The sequence below is a fragment of the Oryctolagus cuniculus genome, chromosome 1 (genome assembly GCF_051225735.1).
Source record: "Oryctolagus cuniculus isolate XC-2025 breed Fujian yellow rabbit chromosome 1, ASM5122573v1, whole genome shotgun sequence".
In the NCBI taxonomy this organism is placed as follows: domain Eukaryota; kingdom Metazoa; phylum Chordata; class Mammalia; order Lagomorpha; family Leporidae; genus Oryctolagus; species Oryctolagus cuniculus.
Genome location: NC_142867.1, coordinates 69,265,864 through 69,285,785, shown reverse-complemented (window position 1 = coordinate 69,285,785; position 19,922 = coordinate 69,265,864). Strand labels below are relative to the sequence as shown.

At 48.4% G+C, this 19,922-nt stretch overlaps 1 long non-coding RNA gene across 1 annotated transcript in view; it reads right to left on the bottom strand.

The window, feature by feature from the left end:
* LOC149128460 (uncharacterized) overlaps positions 1-19,922 on the bottom strand; it is a 53,502-nt gene that overhangs the window by 6,625 nt on the left and 26,955 nt on the right. The gene's annotated exons all lie outside the window — the stretch shown is intronic.

The window sequence follows — 19,922 nt, the reverse complement described above, 5'->3', positions numbered from 1 at the left end:
CAGTTGGGATGTTCAGCACAAGCTCCTCAAGCCCACACATACCCTGCTGTGGGAAGGAGCTGAGGTGGCCCTGCAGTGCCAGCCAGGCCCACAGTGCATTGGATGAGTGTCAGCTGGGAAGCAGGGATGTGCTTCCCAGGAGTGAGAGCCCACAGTGCCCTTACCAGGACTCAGTTTGGCCTTTTTCAGGGCCAAGGGTCACCTCCCAGCTGAAGGGGCAACTCTGGGCACACATGAGCTTGTGGGCCCACACGTGCATAGGGATGGCCAGGAGGGATGGGCAAGGGCAGTCCAAGGCACAGGGTCCTGCATCTCGGCCACCTCACTCCCAACCCTTACCCTCAGGACCACCGAGGGCCCGCTGGCCGTTGGTGAACGCCCCAGCCTCTTGCCCCTGCTCCACCTGTGCAGCAGGGACCACGGCCTTCCTGTGTCTACGCCCCACTCTGCAGCCCAGGACACAGCCACTGTGACGTAAATTGTGTGGCCTAAATCACTGTATTTGTGTAACTGCCCCTTTACTCCCTCATTGCTTCCAGATTTCTTTTACGAGTTATTCCTGAAACAGGCTGTCGGGAACTGGAGCTCAGCCAGGGTCAGTGTCGGGCCAGTTTCTTGGCTCTTGGGCCCTGAGCACCAGCCCATCCCTTTCCTGAACTGCAGTGTGTCTGCTGGGGACTTAGGGCTGCCAGGGGCAGTGGCCCATGATCATCTCCCTCAGCAAAACAACCTGGTAACAGGCTCCCTGAATGGAGGGTCCTGGCTCCAGCAGCTCCACCCACGCAGACAGCCTGCTGAGCTCAGTCTCCAGAACCTAAAGACACTGACACTGGAGAGACACCCCAGTCTGGGGCACAGGGACCCACAGGGCCCCTGAGGAGAAAAGTCAACCTGTGGAAGCCAGAGGGTCGCTGAGCACCCTTAGCAGCCAGGACCCTCCCTCCCCCAGGCACAAAGGGTGACAAACCAAGCCTTGAGGTGGTACTGCCTGGCTCTGCTTTTAGGGGCCACGGCTCTCAGTCTAGCATACCCAACCTCAAGCACCACTTCCCTGGTCCCATTTCTCACCCACTTCCCCGCCCTCCCCCACCCAACACACAGGGCTCTTCAAAGCTTTTGTCAACATTTCCCAGTTAGCTGGCAGCCCTAGGGTGTTCTAGCTCATTTTCCTCCTTATGCCAGGTTCCATACCCCCCACCCCCACCAAAGCCTGGGTTCCCTTTTACTGAGAAGTTGGGTAAAGGCCAAATTGAGCCACATTTGAAATCATCCAGGAATCAAGCCAGCTAAAGAACAAAGGTTTATGTGCTGTGACTTGGACACTCTCTCCTCAACCCCAATTAGGTCACTTTATAAATTCTATATTGGATTTGCTTAATTAACACCCTTAGAGTGTGCCAACTCCTGCCTGTCTACCATTTCATTTCATGAAATCTCAGGTCCCGTTATGCCATTTTGTATTTCTCTCTGGGCTGCCTTCACTACTCTGTCCACATAGCAAACCTCTGCTCATCATTCAGCACCATGCAGAAACCTTGCTTCCTTGGCCATGCCTAGTAGGATCATTTTTTTATTATTATTATTTTTTTTTTTTGACAGGCAGAGTGGACAGTGAGAGAGAGAGACAGAGAGAAAGGTCTTCCTTTGCCGTTGGGTCACCCTCCAATGGCCGCCGCGGCCAGCGTGCTGTGGCCGGCACTCCGTGCTGATCCGATGGCAGGAGCCAGGTGCTTCTCCTGGTCTCCCATGGAGTGCAGGGCCCAAGTACTTGGGCCATCCTCCACTGCCTTCCCGGGCCACAGCAGAGAGCTGGCCTGGAAGAGGGGCAACCGGGACAGAATCTGGCACCCCGACCGGGACTAGAACCCCGGTGTGCCGGCGCCGCAAGGCGGAGGATTAGCCTAGTGAGCCGCGGCGCTAGCGTAAAGTAGGTTAAAGAGAGCACAGATTCTGGGGTCAGGCTGTGTGACATCAGATCCGGCTTTGCCACTTAATGGCACCGTGACTGGGGCAAGTGATTCCTCGTCTGTGTAGTACCCTCCTGTTGTGACATGTGCCTTGCTGTGTTACACTTCTTGTGAACATCAGTAAATTGGTATTTAATTATGGTTGATGTGACTAGGCCTCGCCAGCACTCCCTCTCTGTGAGCTTCTTATAACCCAGGCTGTAACTGGCTGACAGCAAGGTGGCCCGTTATGTCACACTGGCTGGCTCATAAACCGCATCGACCACTCTGTGCCAGTGTTCAGATGACATGGTTTGGGCTGAGACTTTTCCCTTGGAGGCTGGTTGGCATCTGGAAGCTAAGATAATACATGTTCTGGGGCAGCAAAAATCAGTGCCGGGGACCCTGCTGCCATGAAAAGCCCATCACTATAGCGGCAAAGGCTTCCAGCAACCCAGACCTGGAAGGAGTATGTTTCCCAGGCCATTCAGGAAATTTCCTCTGTGGACACACAATGTCTAGTTTGCTATTAACATGCCATGCTCAAGTAACTTTCTCTTACTTATTTTTGCCAATCTTTCATGTATTCCTTTTGCTTATTTTACTTATTCTACGTGTGCATTGCAATAAGTCTAATAATTCAGAAACTAATTTTACGTAATTTGGCTTGTCAATTGAGTAAAGGCTAAAAAGGACCTGTCCCTGGAAGAACTGAAAGCCTTTAGGTTGAAATTGTCACCAGGTATTGAGGAACCAGGCTCCCCTAGCGGTACGTGTGACACCATCTCCCAGGGTTGCTCCAAGAGTTTGAGGAGGCAATACACCATGACTTGAGCAATGCCTGGAATTTAGTAAGTACTGAGTGTTGGAAATTGTCATTTCTCTTATGAGGATGATGATGTTCTGTCTTTATCTGTCATTGCCAGCCTCCTTGCCTGCTCGCTCAGTGTCTCCTGCATGGTCTATGCGGATTTCCATCTCCTGACCTTTGCCCAGGCCACACCTACTTCTCAATGTATCCCACCCTCTCCTCTCCAGTGATTCACATACACAGTGGACAGCCTCCTCACCAGCCACCCACTCTTTCACTGAGCCCCACACCCTGTGGTCTTCCAGTGCCCTGTGGTTGACACCTTGAGCATGAGATCCCATCACTCATTCTGTTCACGGCCTGGATGTTTGTTGACGCTTACTCCCAATGTGAGGTATCTGGAGCTGTGATTAGGTCATGGGGTGGAATCCTTATGAATGAGGTTAGTGCCCTTTCCGCTCCAGGAAGACACAGCAAAAAGATGACCATCAAAAACCAGGAAACGGACCCTGGCCTGACACTGCATCTACTTCACAGCTTCCAATACTGTGAGAAATAAATTCCTACTGTTTCTAAGCCACCAGGGTTATTTTTATTTAATTGTCGCGTCCCACACAAACTGAGACATTCACGGTCTCTGTTGAGCACCTGCCATATGCCTAGCCCAGGTCAGATCTGGGAAATCACAAATGAACCACAGCTTCCTGTCTCAGGGAGACTGGGGGAGGGAGGGCCGGAAAGGGAGCAGATTCCAGCACGACGACCAGTGCCCCAAGTACAGAGGACCACACGATAAGCTGGGTCAGCTTTAGCGACAGCACCCCTGTGTACACAGCACTTGGCAGTTTATAAGGTAATTTTACTTCCCTTTCCTCCTTTAATCCTCACTACAGTCCCCAAAGACGAGCCGCCCGGCAGTTACTGTTTTTTGTTTTCTTCTATAGATGAGAAAACTGGAATGCAGGGAGAGGAAAGGATTTGCCTGTAGTCACACCGTGTGTAAGGTCAGTGCCTGGCACACAGTAGGCTCTGGGCTAATGATAAACCCAATTCAATGTCATTTAATGGAAATGAAGTGGCCAAGTTGAGGCAAGAACCCAAACTGAGTCCTCCTTTGGGACTATTTGTACTTGATTGTGAGGCCAAGGACAGAACTGGGCTTCCAGAGCCAGGACTCTGAGCCAGGCTTTTCCACTGATGTTCCAGAGGACCTTGCGGGCCTGAAAGCTCCCTCAGCAAAATGACACATGGAAGAGTCCAGCTCGACCAAGTGGACGTCTGTCTGAGCCGGTGCCAGACAGACCATGACCTTTCTACCTTGCACCTTTCCACGTGCAAGCAGAGACCAGACAATCCCATGATGGGACTACCATGGGGGCTCAGGTGCAGACCTGGCACCCAACATCTTCTCCCACTCTATCCTGTGACACGAGCCTGTGAACGTCACGCTCAGTGACGGAGCAGTCCTGGGATTCCCAAGTCTTCCGGTGTGAAACAGTGGACTGGATTAAGTGCTGCCCGGGTAAGACAGCCAGGCACCACAGAGTGGCTGTGGTGGCCTGTCACACTCCCAGTGTGCCTGTGCCTGGAGGCTCCCCACCTTCTGAGAAGAGAGCCGAGTCACTCCACCTACGTGTCCCCTGCCGAGCAGACTGAGGGGTCCCCTTGTTTGATTGCTAAGGGCGTGGGGGCTGGTTACAGCTACCTATAATGGATTGGCTACATTTTGGCAGAGACCTTGAGAATGTTGTGCTGAGAGGAAACTTATGATTGACCAGCAAAGGTGGGGAGGAAAGCGAACCGACTTTGATCCAGCAGAGCAGGTCTCAGCCCTGGCTCTGTAGGTAACCTTGGGACAAGCAGTACCATTTTTCTCCGTCTCAGTGATTTTATCTAGGAAATGGGGATAAACGTGCCTGCAATGCCAATGTCAATCCACCTTGAATGGGAGAACGTGTGGCGAGGCTGGCTGCCTCCTTGCCACCATCTTCACTCCTCGCTCTCCACATTGTGTGGCGCGTCCTCCAGAGTCAGGAAGCTCTCTGTCCCCTGCCCTCAGCACACCACCGCCAAAAGGAGGGCCTCAACATCTGTTGAATAAGAGACTGAACTCCACTGCTTTCCACATGGGGAAACAGGTCCAGGCAGGCAGAGGGACTCGGCCCTATCCACAGCCAGAGAGGGAAGAGCCAGGGCCAGACCCCAAGACCCCTGACTCCCAGCCCTGTCTCCCCCATACACTACCTTGTGTGTGCAATGTCTCCCAAAGCTCTCCTGGCATGTGGAGCCTTTCTTCTTTCTAATTGCTGGTGGGTGAGAAGCAGCTTTGGAGCAAAAAACCAAAGCCACAGGCTCCTTTTAGGAAGCCTACCAAAAAGCTCAAGTGGGGCCTATGCAGCCTTTTGGGTCTCTGTGCCAGCTGTGAATGTAGCTAGTTCTGCCAGTGATGAGCCCCAGGTCAGCAGGCCTCAACACCGTAATTCCCTGCGTAAATCTGATGGCGAGCAGCAGCCAGAATCTGAGGCCACAGGCCAAACGCCCTGCTGATCCCCCTGCAGTAGATTCTCACTGCCAAAAACCACGAAACAGGCTGCACTGCCTTTCATCAACTCTAGGACACAGATTTTTTTTTTTTTTCCGAATTCCAGCACCACTAAAATCAGGACAGGGTGCAATAACCAACCAATATCTCACAGTGATGATTCACAGCCTTGATTCTTATGTGATAGAACACAAAATAACTGATGTCTTGATAATGTCTTACTGGCCAGCAGGGGTAGTGTCACTGCAACTCTATCCTGTCTCCCCTGGGCTATTTAGATGCTGGAGGCTCACTTCCTTCTGAGCTCACTGTCCCTTATTTCACCCACAGAGAACATTTGCTAAGAGCCTTGAACCTTGCCATCTGCGAGCCAAAGAGAGAGGCCCTCAGGACAAACCAACTCTGCTGACACCTTGATCTCAGATTTCCAGCCTGCAGAACTGTCAGACAACAGAGTTGTGTTGTTTAAGCTGCTAGGTCTTTGGGCTTTGTTACAGCAGCCCTAGAAAACTAATACAGCAAGGAAGCTGGGGTCTGGAGAAGGAAACCAGCTAGGCAGCGGCCAAGGGAGGATTCGCACCAGGCTGGGGGCTCTGTAAGTCCTGCTGAGGTCCTGGGACATGGTGGACCATTGGGCAGTGAGCTGAGACAAGAGTAGGTGTGCCTGGTATGTGTTTACATTTTTAATCTTCCAGGACCTTATGAAGTTGTCGATGTATTTTGCTTTGCTCTAAAGAAAAGCCAGATGAACCAGAAAACACTTCCTCCAAAGTCTCCACCATTTTAAGAAAGCGGAGGGAGGAGGCTGCAGTTAGTGAATTCCATTCACGTTGACTTGGTGCCCCACTGGCAGAAGCCCCAGCTCGGGTTGGGATGTTTTGTTCTGCTGTTTTTGAGGACTAGGTCAGCAAAAAAGAACCCAAGACTGTTTGCCTGTTTGTCCCTGTTGCCTCATGACATGCCAGCAAGACTTGCCAAAACTCACTCTCCCACCAGCACTCCCAGAATTCCTCTTTGGGATGAAATGTAAGACAGAATCAAGAAAGGCTCAAAGATGCACAAAGACTTCTCCAAATGTTTTGTGGACAGATGAGGTGCTAGGAGTCTTGGGATCTGGCCTTGTCTGTTTCTCTCTCTCACTGTAGACAGGTATCTCTGCCTCTCTGGGCTTGTTTCCTTCTGTATAAGGAAGTTGGGTCAGTTGGGGCCCGTGTTGTGGCGCAGAAGGGTAAGCTGCTGCCTGCAGCGCCAGAATCCCATATGGGCACCAGTTCAAGTCCTGGCTGTTCTACTTCTGATCCAGCTCCCTGCTAATGTGCCTGGGAAAGCAGTGGAAGAAGGCCCAAGTGCTTGGGCCCCTACCACCCATGTGGGAGACCCAGATGGAGTTTCAGGCTCCTGGCTTTGGCCTGGCCCAGTCCTGGCTGTTGTGGCCATCTGGGAGTGAACCAGCAGATGGAAGATATCTCTGTCTTTCCCTCTCTCTCTGTAACTGCCTTCAAATAAACAAACAGATAAATCTTCAAAAAAAAAAAAAATGAACAATGGGCCATCCACAGTAAGATTCTATGCTGGTGCTGGCGCTGTGGTGTAGGTTAAGCCTCAACCTGCAGTGCCAGCATCCTATATGATACCTGTTCAAGTCCCAGTTGCTCCACTTCTGATCCAGCTCCCTGCTAATGTGCCTTGGAAAGCGCAGAAGATAGCTCATATGGGAGACCCAGAAGAAGCTCCTGGATCCTGGCTTTGGCCTGGCCCAGCCCTGGCCATTATGGCCACTTGGAGAGTGAACCAGTGGATATAAGACCTACCCCCACCCCTTCTCTCTCTGTATCTCTGTCTTTCAAATAAATGAATAAATCTTTAAAAAAAAAAACTTTAAAAAAAGATTCTATGCTGAGGTCCCTGTTTCAAGATAGCTCCCCATCTGGGGCTGGGAGTAATTAGTGAAGGAGAAAAAGCAAAGAGAGGGGCAACCTTTGCTCTGTGATGGGAGAGGCAGGGAAGGCCTGGGAGGCAACACCTGGGCTGGAATTTAATGGGCATGTAGTTGGCTAGAGCCAGAAATCAGGGAAGGGAACTGCAGCAGAGCAAACTTGAAAGAGCAAAGTCAACTCTGCAACAGAGGCACTGGAGAGGAGAGCTGAGAATGCGAGAGGGTCCCGGCAGATGGCCTGACTGCTGAGTCCTTGCTGGCTGTGTGATCTCTAGCAAGTATCTTTGCCTCTCTTAGTCTAATTCCCTCACTGGACAAATGGAGATAATAATTTTACTTATCTGATAGCGTTCACTAAGAATTAGATGAATTAATGTACATAAAGTGCTTAGAACAATGGCCCACATCTGTTATATACTCAGCTAGTGATAATCACCAATATTACTATTATTCTATGTAGACAGTCTAGGTTAGGGACTAGCTAAAATCTAGGCCAGGAGAATAGGCTAAAAAAGTACACTGGACAGAGATTGTGAAGAATGTTGTGTTGATCAATTTAATTGCTGTTTATCTGACACCGGGGATACAATGCTAAATCAGGGCCATGCCCTGCCTCTGAGTCATTGCCCCAGAGTAGGGATGCCGGTGGTGTTTCGGGAAGGACACCCAGAGGTGGAACATGATGGAACCAATCCACAAGCTGTGTACCCTTCATCATCCTGCAGTAAGTGCATGAAACAAAAGGGGCCTGCCTTGATGGAGCTGGCATTCAGGTGTGCACAGACAACACCTCTGCTCCTGAGCCCACACCTCACACAGTTAACAAGACTTTTCTAGGACCCAGAGATGGCAGAATAGAAAGAAATGTGAGGAATGATGGGAGCTAAGACATTCCCTTCAGCATGGAACACCAAGTGGGAGGACTCCCTTCCTAGTTGTCGTGCATCAGAACCCGTTTTCCGACCCTGCCCAGAAGCCCTGCTCAGCCTTTGAGGACTGCTAGAGCCCCAGCTTCACAAGGAGAGACTGCTGGTTTCACCTGTCTCAGGCATATCTTTGACCTTGATTTTCTTTTTTTCTTAGATTTATTTATTTATTTATTTATTTTGAAAGGCAGAGTTATGGGGCTGGGGGTGGGGGAAGAACTTTCATCCATTGATTAACTCTCCAAATGGCCACAAAGACTGGGGGTGGGCCAGGCTCCTGGAACTCTATCCGGGTCGCCCATGTGGATGCAGGGACCCAAGCAATTGGGCCATCTTCCACTGCCTTCCCAAGCACGTTAGCAGGGAGCTGGATTGGAAGCAGAGCAGCCAGAACTCAAACTGGCACCCATATGTGATGCTGGTGTTGCAGATGGCAGTTTAACATGCTGTACCACAAGGCCAGCCCCCTTTCATGCTGATGTTTACCTCTTGTGCTCAATTCCTTCCTCACAATTGTCACAGAGATTCATCACCCTTTTAAAGGTGAGACCTGTCCTTGCACAAGGACATGACCTTACTCACTGACCTCTGGATATCCTATTTAGGATAATAGATGACAAACTGCTGATAGCAGAGGCTTCCATCATCCCTAGGTATCCACTCTCCCTACTTCTTTCAGTAATAGACACAGATTTTAACCAGGCACTTGGCCACCTAAATAAGACAACATTGCCCAGCCTTTCATGACCATATCACTGAAATCTGGCCAACAGGGTCTGAGGAGAAGTGATGAGTAACCGCTGGGACACACCCCTAAGGTGAGGGAGTGTGCCCTCTTCATCCCTTCCTTCCTTCAGGGGCAGCCACCATTGACGATAATGTGAAGGATGTGTGCAAAGGGCGGTGGATCACAACAAAGAAGGAAGCTGGGTCACTGACCTCATGCTGCCTCTATAATTTATTCTATGAGAAAGAACAAATGTTGTCTTACTCAGTTAGGGCTGCTTTAACAACAACAAAAAAATACCATAGGGGCCAGTGTTGTGGTGCAGCAGGTTAAGTCACCATCCGCAACTCCATCATCCCACAGGGTCACTGACTCAAGTCCTGGCTGCTCCACTTCTGATGCAGCTCCCTGCTGATGACATGGGACAGGCAGTGAAGGATGGCCAAGTATTTGGGTTTCTGCCACCCATGTGGGAGACCCAGAGAAAGCTCCTGGCTCCTGGCTTTGGCCTGGTCCAGCCAATCTTTGTGGCCATTTGAGGAGTGAACCATCAGATGAAAGCACTCTCTCTCTCTCTCTCTCTCTCTCTAACTCTGACTTTCAAATAAATATAGAAATAAATCTTTCTTTAAAAGAAAAAGAAAAAATCACATAGATGGGGTAACTTAAACAACAGGCAATTATTCTCACAATTCTGGAGGTTGTACAGTCTAAGGTTAAGGTGTTGGCAGATCTGGTATCTGGTAAGGGCCTACATCCTGGTTTGTAGATAGCACTAATCCAAGAATCCTACCAATTAAATTCCCTCAAACTACATCGCTAAATACTATCACTTTGGGGATAAGGGTTTCAACATATGAACTTGAGGGAAAATAAACATCCAGTCCAAATAACACAATGGTAATGAGGGGTTGAGGACTAGACATTGGGAGAAGATTGTGTCATGTTACAATAGGGGTATGGGATATTTGGGACATAGACAGTTTGATAAAAATATGCCCCACTGAGTTCAGCGGGAGATGTCCAGAGCTTGCTCCTGTGCTGTCATTAGGTATCAAGAGCCCAGTATCCTATATGCTACTTCTTCATATTGTTCCAAAATCCTCAAGGGGTCCAATAATCTCAAAAGAGGCTCTTAGTGAGGGAACACTTGTTCCTATGCCCATGCCCAGCCATATACTCCAATTTGGACCCCAGATGCTAAGGTCATTGTATAAACCACTCAATCTGGCACTAGTGGGCATGTTACACAGTAAGATCATCCCATTTGTACACCTTGTCCCTTGCCACTGGTCTACTGCTAGCACCCAGCATATCTCCTGACCAGGTCCAGGAAGGTACAAGAGAACCTTTGCCCATGAACTTCACTCATTCTAATATGCCAAATCTAATTCTTTAGGATATAGCTCAGATGGCCCACCCTCCAGGTACCATATCCCTTGGTTCTACCATCCCCCAGAACTCTTACTGTTATTAATAAAATAGCAATAATAATAATTAGTTAAGCCCTTAAAGAGCTAGGCATCATGCTAAGTTATTTATAAACATAACTATTCAGTTGAATCTGAGGCTGAAGGGGGTCAACCAATAGCCCAAAGGGCAGGGAGCTGGTAAGTGAGTCAGATTTTTTTTTTTTATTTAAGGTTTATTCATTTAAACAGTGAAGTTAGAGAGAGAGGAGGAGAGACAGAGACAGAGAGACCTTCCATCCATTGGTTCACTCCCCAAATGGCCACAATGGTCAGGGCTGGGCCAGGCCAAAGCCAGGATCCAGGAACTTCTTCTGAGTCTTCCATGTGGGTGCAAGGGCCCAAGCACTTGGGCCATCTTTTGCTGTTGTCCTAGATGCATTAGCAGGGAGCTGGATCAGAAGTGGAGCAGGGGCCGGCGCCGTGGCTCACTTGGTTAATGCTCCGCCTGCAACACCGGTATCCCATATGGGCGCCAGGTTCTAGTTCCTGTTGCTCCTCTTCCAGTCCAGCTCTCTGCTGTGGCCTGGGAGGGCAGTGGAGGATGGCCCAAATACTTGGGCCCCTGCACCCACATGGGAGACCAAGAAGAAGCATCTGGCTCCTGGCTTCGGATCGGCACAGTGACGGCTGTAGCAGCCATTAGGGGAGTGAACCAATGGAAGGAAGACCTTTCTCTCTGTCTCTTTCACTGTCTGTTAACTCTACTTGTCGAATAAATAAATAAAAATCTTTAAAAAAAAAAAAAAAGAAGAAGAAGAAGTAGAGCAGCTGGGACTCAAACCAGCACCCATACGGGATGCTGTCATCACAGGCGTAGGCTTAACCTGCTACACCACAACACCAGCCCCCTGAGTCACAATTTGAGCCCAAGATACTGCTAACCACTCCAGCTTTAGCAGCCTAGAGCTCTGGGATCATCAGAGGGAGTGGTGAAAGGGCCTTGAGGCTCCTGAATAACTCTCTAGGAAGTACTGCCAGGGCCTTCTGTGCTGAGTTCTTTGTTAAAAGCATGCTCCCCAACCCCCAGCCCTTTTTGTTGGGTGCATCTTTAGAATTCCTGGACTCAGCTTCTGAGTATCGATTGTTTGCAGGAGCAAGTCAGCAATTTGTGGTTTCCCGACAATGGCTCTGTGTTCCATTACAGAACTCAGCTGGTCTGCATTTCCATCATCAGCAGGGCATAGGCCTACCTTTTTCCCATGGTGACCTGGAGCTGTACTAGTCGGTCAGATCACCTCCCACAGCCCCTCAGAAGGAAGACCGCAGGACAGGGCAGAAGGCCCAGCTGTGCTCTCAGAAAGGTAAAACCTGAGCAAAACTGTAGCTTTTGCCTGGAGAAACCATTGCTATGATGCCTTTTTTTTTTTTTTTTTTTTTTTTTGACAGGCAGAGTGGACAGTGAGACAGAGAGAGACACAGAGAAAGGTCTTCCTTTGCCGCTGGTTCACCCTCCAATGGCCGCCGCAGCCAGCGCGCTGCAGCCGGCGCACCGCGCTGATCCGATGGCAGGAGCCAGGTACTTCTCCTGGTCTCCCATGGGGTGCAGGGCCCAAGCACCTGGGCCATCCTCCACTGCACTCCTGGACCACAGCAGAGAGCTGGCCTGGAAGAGGGGCACCGGGACAGAACCGGCGCCCCGACCGGGACTAGAACCCGGTGTGCCGGCGCCGCAAGGTGGAAGATTAGCCTAGTGAGCCGCGGCACCAGCCAGATGCCTATGTTTTTAATGAGCATCTTGGTACTTTTAAAGAAAACAATAGGTTTAAGTCAGAGTGGCAGCACTGGAAAGGCAGTTGGGAAAGAAGCACCCTCATAAGCTATTGGTGGAGTGTAAACTAGTGCAAACTCACTGAAGGGACAAATTGGTATTACATATTGACATTCCAAATGCATGAATCTTTTTCTTTTAACACATAGAGCAAAATGCACAGAGGAAATGAGCTCCTGCTTGTCCTCCAGAGTCCTCATCATCCCTATCTCGCAGTTGAACCTACAGCTGCCCCCCCGCCCCCGTCTTCTCTCTTTACAGCTGTCTTGTGTTTTGTCAGTTCCATGTTGTGGGCCTGGCCCTCCCTGACATCTCCATTCTTTACAAATAACAAAATAGTCATCAGTGAGCAAAGGGTCCTTCCACCCCTCTGGCATCATTTCCTACTCCACAATGGCGTAGGACAACATCCACTGGGGAGCAATTTAGTGAAAGCGGTCAGGTAGTCAGAGCTTAAATAACTGTCTGTGTCACTGCACTCTTCTATCAGAGAAAGACAGAAGGAATAGGTGAGAATGGCATGCAGGGCGCAGCTGCAAGTTGGGTGTCTCCAGGAAACACTGCAGGGGAATTTTCTCCATTAGGTTAAGCTGGAGCAATGTGCCAAAATCAAAAAAGAAAAATCAGCCGGTCAATTGAATCACATGAACTTGAAGATTCTCCCAAGACAACTCAAATCCAGCAGTAACAATCTAGATCTCTGTCATTCCTCCTGACAGCCCTGTGTTGGCTCTAGAAGTAGCTGCTGCTGCTGCTGCTGCTGCTGCTGCTGCTCCATTTGCAACTTCTCAGTCTCCAAGACAACAGTAAAAGCCAGGATCATAAAGGAAATGACCCCAGTCCACAAGGCTGCACTGGAAAACCTGTACATTTTTTAAGCCACAAAGTGGGGGAGATCAGGGGCCGGCAATGAGGCACACCACCTGCAGGTTAAGCCACCACCTGCAATTCCACATCCCCTGTGGGTGCTGGTTCAAGCCCTTACTGCTCTACTTCCAATCCAGCTCCCTGCTAATACACCTGGGAAAGCAGCAAAAGATGGCCCAAGTACTTGGGACCCTAACACCAACATGGAAGACCCAAATGCCGTTATAGGCTCATGGCTTCCACCTGGCCCAGCCCTGGCTATTGCAGCCATTTGGGGAGGGAACCAGCAGATAGAATATCTCTCTATTTCTTCTTTCTCTGTCACTCAGTCTTTCAAATAAACAAATAAATCCTAAAAAAAAAATACCCATGTCCCACATCAGACTGCTTGGGTTTGGTTCCTGGCTGTAGCTCCTGAATCCAGTTTTCTGCTGATAAAGGAGGCAGCAGTGATGGCTCAAGTAATTGGGCTCCTGTGATTCATATGGAAGACTTGTATTGAGTTCCTAGCTCCTGGCTTTGTCCTGGTCCAGCCCTGATTATTGCTCGTATGGAAGTTGGGAGGGGAATAAACCATGAATGAGAACTATCTATTGTTTCTCTGCCAGTCTCTTACATAAATAAATACATTTTTTGATAAAATAATAGAAGTTACACAGTGTTTACTATGTGCCAGATAGTTCCAGGTATTTTCCATATAATAACAATCCTCAGAACAATACTGTGAGATACAAACCAAGATTTTCTTCACATTATAAGTAAAGAAATTGAGTCACAGAGAGGTTAAACCGCTTTCCCAACACCCAGCAACCTGGGAAAGCTGAGATTCAAAACCCCAGTGTCTGAGTCCCAAGTTTTTTATACAATGGAGGGCAACTTGAGGTAGTCAAAAACTCAGAATTCAAAGAAATCACCCAAAATGGTGATCAGGTTTTCTGCCAAAAGATGTCCCATCAGAGAATAAGTTTTTTGCTTTTTAAACTTTATTTGAAAGGCAGAAAAACAGAGATCTCCAATCTGCCACTTTACACCCCAAATGCCTACAACAGCTAGGGCTGGGCCAGGCTGAAGCCAGTGGCCCAGAACTCAATCTAGGTTTCCAGGGCAGCTGGAACTCAACTCCTTACTTGAACCATGAGCTGCTGCCTCCCAGAGTGCACATTAACAGGAAGCTGGATTGGAAGCAGAAGAGCCAGGACTCAAACCATGCATTCTGATATGGAGTGCAACCATTCCAAGTAGCAACTTAAAAGCTGTGCTTGGGCCAGCGCTGTGACACAACAAGTTAAGCCACAGCCTGTGGCACTTGCATCCCATATGGATGCTGGTTTGAATCTCTGGCTGCTCCACTTCTGATCCAGCTCCCTGAAGACAGCATCTGCCTGAGAAAGCAGCGGAAAATGGTCCAAGTCCTTGGGCCGTGCATCCACATGGAAGACTTGAAAGAAGCTCCTGGCTTCTGGCTTCAGCCTGGTCCAGCTCCAGTCATTGTGGCTATTTGGGGAGTGAATCAGGGGATGGAAGATTCTCTCTCTCTCTCCTCTCTCTGTAACTCTGCCTTAAAGCAAAAACAAACAAAAAACACTGTGCTTAAATATGATGTAGCTGTTCTGCTTCCAATCCATCTTCTTGTTAATGCACACCCTGGGAAGCAGAGAGTGACATCTCAAGGAGACAGAGACCTCTTCAACTGGGCTCTGCCAGTCTGTTTTTCTTTTTATCTTTCTGCCCTTCAAATGAATAAAATTCAAAATAATAAAAAGAAGAGGGATGCCAAAGCAGAGGAACTTACATCAAGTTCAATAAGTGAGGGAAAAAAAAAAAAAAGAAAAGAAAGAAATGCTTGGAGTACTTGTAGAGGATTTTTGAGGTATATTACAGATACACGGACATAAATTCTGAGGCCTCAGAGAATCAAGATGACAAGCATGACTTTTATAAGGCAAGCAGGCCCCAACATACAGAGAAAGTAGAAAGGGCTCTTGGGATGTCTAGTTGGTGGAGATTGCTTTCAAGATATTTAACAAAGAAGACCAGACCCGGGGGTGGGGAATAACAAGAGGAAACAACCGGCCATCTTGCTGGCCTTGGCACTAAATCCGGAAGGTCTGAACTTCGTCAAGGACTGCCACAAGGTGGAGCCCAACCCAAGGTAACTTCCCCAGGTCGCTTGAATCCAAGACTGCTCCAGTGCACCGACCGCAGGCAGGAAGAGCATTGGAAGAAGGAACGCCCATCCCAGGGAAGAAAGCTAGCGGAGAAAGTTCATGAGCTTTTCAACTGCTGCAGCTAACTGAAAGTGACCAGGAATGAGGGGAACGAGAATCTCCCACCAGTTCTTCCAGCTCCATTGAGATTTTCAATGCATAGCCCCAAGTAACCACACAGTGGGAAATCTATTCACAGGGTTTTTAGTAGACACAGGTGCAACCTCCTCAGTCCTTAATACCAGAATGACCAAACGCTCATCAGAAAATATGGCTTTTTACCAGGGTTTTCAGGAGAGCTTCTTCAAAAATCATTGCTCAACCACTTGAATGCCAACTAGAAAAAGCCTCTCTCTCCCTCCCTTTCCCTCTCTCTCAGATAAATAAATGAATAAGAATTTTAAGTATCCGTAGAAAATAAATATTACCCTTAAAAATCTGAAATTTCAAGCCATATCACCAAAGGAAACGTGTAAAAAGAGGCACCTGGACGTTAGCATTGCTCTTCCTGGAATACCAACTCTCTTACCCCTGCCAGTCACCATGGAACATGCTGATCCTGCCAGTACAGAAGCCAAGCACACTGGCACAGCATCTATATAGGACTTGAGGGCTGTCAATCTGACCTTGGAGGACATCTACCCAGCAGGACCAAATCCACATGCCCTGCTCACCACTCTAACTGGGAATTTTTGTTGTTGTTGTTCCATCTCGGATTTGAAGAATTTTTTTAATGGCATACTGTTGAGTTCAGAATCCCAAAAACTGCTCCCTTTTGAATGGGATAACAAAGTAAAATAATATTTTAATGTTCAATGCAGTCTGGATTCCTCTGAAATTCTGTTCAGAGCACCACAAAATACTAAGAAATCCTAAGATCAGATCAGAGGAAACCCCACCGTAAACACTTCTGGGAGCTAAATAAGGAAAGAGATTTGTTTCTTTTCCCCATGTAATCCTTCTTCAGAATATGGAATTTAGAGCTTGAAGAAAGAGGTAAGGCAGTGGTTATAGAGACAGATGCTGGCATATGACAGGCTGGTTTGATCCTGGCTCTATCACTGCTACTGTTTGAGTTGGATCTGGCTCCTGAATGCATGCAGGAGTTTGATCCCCAAAGTCATATGTTAATGAATTACACTAAGAGAATGGCAACTTTTTTTTTTCTGGCTACAAGTTTATTTAACACAAAATAATCCCCTCTAGCTTTTTTTTTTTTATCTTTTATTTAATGAATATAAATTTCCAAAGTACGACTCATGGGTTACAATGGCTTTCCCCCCCATACCGTCCCTCCCACCCACAACCCTCCCCTTTCCCACTCCCTCTCCCCTTCCATTCACATCAAGATTCATTTTCGATTATCTTAATATGCAGAAGATCCGCTTAGTATACCTTAAGTAAGGATTTCAACAGTTTGTTCCCACACAGAAACATAAGGTGAAAAATAATAGATGATTTTTTTTTAAATGATGATGAAATCAGATCAGACCTATTGTCATGTTTAATCCCAGTGAGAGTCAAGTTGAATCCCCTCTAGCTTTAACTGGGGTGGCTGACCATGTCCAAGACCAAATCTGCCTCTAAACTGGAATTCAGTTGCTGACCCAGCCCCAGCCTGGGCTTTCTTGTCGGCACCAGGGGGCACAGCACTTGTCTGTAAGTATCTGTTGGCTTCCCTTCTTATGAGTCTTTTTTTTTTTTTTTTTTTTTGACAGGCAGAGTGGACAGTGAGAGAGAGACAGAGAGAGAGAAAGGTCTTCCTTTGCCATTGGTTCACCTTCCAATGGCAGCCGTGGCCAGCGCGCTGCGGCCAGCACACCGTGCTGATCCGATGGCAGGAGCCAGGTACTTATCCTGGTCTCCCATTGGGTGCAGGGCCCAAGTACTTGGGCCATCCTCCACTGCACTCCCTGGCCACAGCAGAGATCTGGCCTGGAAGAGGGGCAACCGGGACAGAATTCGACGCCCCGACCGGGACTAGAACCCAGTGTGCCGGTGCCGCAAGGTGGAGGATTAGCCTAGTGAGCCGGCACCGGCCCCCTCTTATGAGTCTTGCAGGCCACTCCCCCGCCAGACCTTTGGGCCTAGGCCTGCCGGTCTCAGGTCGGCCATGGCGCAGGGTGGTAGGCACATCTCAGGGGGCAAGTGGAGGTAGTCCTGGAGATACTGGATGCCCTCATTGGTAAGGTACCAGTAAAAGTGTCTCCATGCGAACTGTTCCTTCACATAGCCTCAAGACTTGAGCGACTGCATGGCCTTCATGACATGGAGGTTGGGCACATTCTTGTCCGCCAGCTCTGGGTGCTTCTGGTATCCAGAGGTGGAACTTTGGGAATGGTCAGGATTAGATTAGGCCTTAGTCCCCATGACTGAATCCTGTTCTCCATGCCAAAACTGGACTGGCCTCTGTAGTGGAAATACCTTCTCTAAGCTCTTATAATAGTGTTTTCTATTACACATAACACAATCCTAACTGATATACCGTTCCACAGAGTTGTTGGACTATTATGAACTGTGATAACAAAAATAAAATAAAAATGGTTAGCACAAGATTGGAAACTGGCACCTATGGGATGTTGGTATTGCAGGTGGTGTCTTAACCTGCTATGCCACAATGCTGGCCCCAATGAAATGCTTTTTTAAAGCAGCCATCAGGGCCAGTATTGTGGCGCAACACCTGAGATGCCAGCATCCCACATGAGCGCTAGTCTGAGTCCTGGCTGCTCCACTTCCAATCTAACTCCCTGTGTTGTGCTTGGGAAAGCAGCAGAAGATGGCCTAAATCTGGGCTCTGGCCACTCATGTGGGAGACCAGGATGGAGTTCCAGGCTCTGGCTTTGGTGTGGCCCATCCCTGGCCATTGCAGTCATTTAGGGAGTGAACCAGCAGATGGAAAGTCTCTCTCCCTCTCTCTCCTTGTAACTACCTTTCAAGTAAATAAATAAACCTTTAAAAGAAAATAAAAAGCATCCATGACCAAAGCCTTGACAAGATTATGTGAGTTTCCTACTTCCTTCAGAAAGCCTATAAAAAGCTTCAGGAAATTCCAAGGACAATAAACCTGGTTAAGGAAGTGGACATAAGCACATGCATGCCGGTGCATACATACACACACATTTCTACACAAGGGCTGGCATAAGACTGACGAGGTTTAACATATACAGTGAGATGAGGGTGAAATTACTGCAGGAGTTCAAGTAGGGTCAGTTCTTTGTTGCACAGCTACAAAATTTTACAACGCAGAAAATGAAAGTGAGTAAAAGTGGAAGTTTTATTGAAGAACAAAGACTCCTGCTAACCAGGAGGGAACCCAAGAGAGGGTTCCAGTAAGGTTTTAGACAAGGGAGCTTATATAGAGAATGCTCATTGATTAATCATTTCCCTCATGTGGTTTTTAACATACCAGGGGTCTGTTTTTTTTTTTTTTTTCCATACTTTGGCTCAGGGGTCTGGTCTCTGGTCAGCTGAGAAACATTTATATTACATACATTTTGGGAAGTGGTCATGGTCTTTGACCAGATTGTCTGACTATTGAGGTCTGGTCTGGCGTCAAAGATCTGGGTCTTTCTATAGGTCTTCAGAAGTGATCATTGTCTCTGATCAGTTGAGAAATGTTATTCTGCTGACCAGAAACAATTGAAAAGAAGTTATCTTGTTGACCACTTCAGAGATGTCACAGTTGAAAAATGTTGCTGACCAGCTAAAAATGTTTGTGGTCTGGTCTGACGCCAGAACCTGTTTTCCTATAGTTATTTATGGGCACAGGATTATTCTCTATCTCAGGACCCATTACTTTCCCTATCTAATTGCCTATTAGATTTCTTAGTGCCTCCTCACAAAAGGGAGTTCACTCACTATCCAGCTTTACTAAAACATTAAAGGAGGGTGAGGATGCACAGGTGTTGAATAAGAACCATAAGCCAGAACAATTCCAGGTTAACTCTATCCACTGTACTTCTTAACCAAGCAGGTAGGTTTGAAAAATAAATTACCCAGGAGACCAGCCAGGCCCAGGCCCATGCTGTGAAGTATCAGAGAGTATGGGGGAATTAGTATGAGATGTGGCTAGGGCCGACGCTGTGGTATAGTAGGTTAAGCCTCCTCCTGCAGCACTGGCATCCTGTATGAGCACTGGTTTAAGTCCCAGCTGCTCCACTTCTGATCCAGCTCCCTTCTAATGGCCTGGGAAAGCAGTGGAAGGTGGTCCAAGTGCTTAGGCCCCTGCACCTGCATGGAAGACCCAGATGAAGCTCCTGGTTTCGGATCAGCCCAGCTCCAGCTGATGCGGCCATTTGGGGAGTGAACCAGCGGATTGAAGACCTCTATCTCTATCTCTCCCTCTCTCTATAACCCTGCCTCTCAAATAAATAAATAAATCTTTTTTTAAAAAATGAGGTTTGGTTGATAAAAATAATTGAATAGTAAGAAGCTATAATAAGGCCGGCGCCGCGGCTCACTAGGCTAATCCTCCGCCTAGCGGCACCGGCACACCAGGTTCTAGTCCCGGTCGGGGCGCTGGATTCTGTCCCGGTTGCCCCTCTTCCAGGCCAGCTCTCTGCTGTGGCCAGGAGTGCAGTGGAGGATGGCCCAGGTGCTTGGGCCCTGCACCCCATGGGAGACCAGGAAAAGCACCTGGCTCCTGGCTCCTGCCATCGGATCAGCGCGGTGCGCCGGCCGCGGCGGCCATTGGAGGGTGAACCAACAGCAAAGGAAGACC